This window comes from Clupea harengus, chromosome 19, assembly GCF_900700415.2.
Source record: "Clupea harengus chromosome 19, Ch_v2.0.2, whole genome shotgun sequence".
Taxonomy (NCBI): Eukaryota; Metazoa; Chordata; class Actinopteri; order Clupeiformes; family Clupeidae; genus Clupea; species Clupea harengus.
The window spans coordinates 2,399,677-2,402,176 of record NC_045170.1 but is presented as its reverse complement, the minus strand read 5'-3'; the positions used below and the strand labels follow the sequence as shown (position 1 = coordinate 2,402,176).

The following is a 2,500-nucleotide window of genomic DNA, read 5'->3' as shown; positions in this document are numbered from 1 at the left end:
TCGTTCTGATGATCAGAGATCTGAGTCAGGGATCGATGCCTTTTTTTGCCTAAGCACCAGTTCACAGAAGACATTTTAACACGTGCCAAAGTGTTTTTATTACAGCACAGACATTAACAACTTTGTTAGCATGGCATAGATTAATTACCACTAGAATAGCCTACAGACTGGGCAGTTTCCTAATTAATTAAAAGAAATAAGCCAAAAATGACAATAAAAAAAATCAGAATAATAAATCAACTAACTTACAGTAAGAAATAACAGTGCCAATTTATCTTGTGAGAATATGAAGAACAATTTACAGAATATATGCACCCTCCAAGATGATGCCTGACCTAAATACCAAGTTCTGCCAACCTTAATTCAATTGTAAGTGAAACGCTAAAATGCTCAAATCTAAAATGGTACTTTAAAAAAGTACTTTACACGAACAGACACGGACATCAGATCTTGTAGGGCAGGAGGTGTAGCCAAGATTAGGTACGGTCATCCCAGCTGTAAAACCGATAAAACCAGGCCAGGAAGTATCTGCCGTGTCTGCCGTGCGTTCATGCAGTGACTGAACAGGAGCAGGCAGCAGTGTCTCCTGGGTAATTAGCCATTCAGCAGATGGAAATGCATCCCATGGTTCCAGAGACCGAGAGCTTTCTGCACAGAGTCGAAGAGAAAACGTGACCAAGAGTGCTTTCTGCACAGAGAGTCGAAGAGTAAGCGAGACCAAGAGTGCTTTCTGCACAGAGAGTCGAAGAGTAAGCGTGACCAAGAGTGCTTTCTGCACAGTCGAAGAGTAAGCGTGACCAAGAGTGCTTTCTGCACAGTCGAAGAGTAAGCGTGACCAAGAGTGCTTTCTGCACAGAGAGTCGAAGAGTAAGCGTGACCAAGAGTGCTTTCTGCACAGAGAGTCGAAGAGTAAGCGTGACCAAGAGTGCTTTCTGCACAGAGAGTCGAAGAGTTAACGTGACCAAGAGTGCTTTCTGCACAGAGAGTCGAAGCATAAACGTGACCAAGAAGAGTGCTTTCTGCACAGTCGAAGAGTAAGCGTGACCAAGAGTGCTTTCTGCACAGAGAGTCGAAGAGTAAGCGTGACCAAGAGTGCTTTCTGCACAGTCGAAGCGTAAACGTGACCAAGAGTGCTTTCTGCACAGAGAGTCGAAGAGTAAGCGTGACCAAGAGTACTTTCTGCACAGTCGAAGAGTAAGCGTGACCAAGAGTGCTTTCTGCACAGTCGAAGCGTAAACGTGACCAAGAGTGCTTTCTGCACAGAGAGTCGAAGAGTAAGCGTGACCAAGAGTGCTTTCTGCACAGAGAGTCGAAGAGTAAGCGTGACCAAGAGTGCTTTCTGCACAGAGAGTCGAAGAGTAAGCGTGACCAAGAGTGCTTTCTGCACAGTCGAAGAGTAAGTGTGACCAAGAGTGCTTTCTGCACAGAGAGTCGAAGAGTAAGTTGGACCAAGAGTGCTTTCTGCACAGAGAGTCGAAGAGTAAACGGAGACCAAGAGTGCTTTCTGCACAGAGAGTCGAAGCGTAAGCGTGACCAAGAGTGCTTTCTGCACAGAGAGTCGAAGCGTAAGCGTGACCAAGAGTGCTTTCTGCACAGTCGAAGCGTAAACGTGACCAAGAGTGCTTTCTGCACAGAGAGTCGAAGTGTAAACGTGACCAAGAGTGCTTTCTGCACAGAGAGTCGAGGAGTAAGCGTGACCAAGAGTGCTTTCTGCACAGTCGAAGCGTAAACGTGACCAAGAGCGCTTTCTGCACAGAGAGTCGAAGAGTAAGTTGGACCAAGAGTGCTTTCTGCACAGTCGAAGAGTAAAGGTGACATCATGGCAGGTGTGAGACTCTGTAGGAGGTCACGTACGGGAGAGAGGTGCTGCTGGGATACTATAAACACACTCTCTCTCACTGGAGGACCAGTGCGACTCAAACTCCAGCTAGAGAAATCATCATATAGACTAGGGTGCTCAGACACAGAACAGGAAACCATATACTGCGTTTCTGTAACGTCTTCAGTTATTTAGCAGACGCTATAATCCAAAGTGACTAAACATCTAATTCATAATCATAAATCAAATGTAGATGTGTTCACGAAGCCTCTGTTGGCAATAGTCATAATCTCGTCCATGATTAGTATGACTAGAGGGTTCTGAGCGAGGAAGAGGCATGCCTTACACTGATCAATATGATCAATACTGTTTCGAGTGAGAGCAGCGGATTACACCAGCGGCAGGTCTGTACCTGATTACTGAACAGGGAAACTTACAGTCGCAGCTTCCCACTGTGATCTGGGGGACTGGGATTAGTTAAACTGGGATGAGTTATCTGAACTCTGTGATCTGTGTGGAACTGGGATGAGTTATCTGAACACTGTGGGGAACTGGGATGAGTTAAACTGGGATGAGTTATCTGAACACTGTGATCTGTGTGGAACTGGGATGAGTTATCTGAACACTGTGTTGAACTGGGATGAGTTAAACTGGGATGAGTTATCTGAACACTGTGATCTG

At 45.6% G+C, this 2,500-nt stretch overlaps 1 protein-coding gene across 1 annotated transcript in view; it reads right to left on the bottom strand.

Moving 5' to 3' along the window:
- pleca (plectin a) overlaps positions 1–2,500 on the bottom strand; it is a 174,165-nt gene that overhangs the window by 164,697 nt on the left and 6,968 nt on the right. The gene's annotated exons all lie outside the window — the stretch shown is intronic.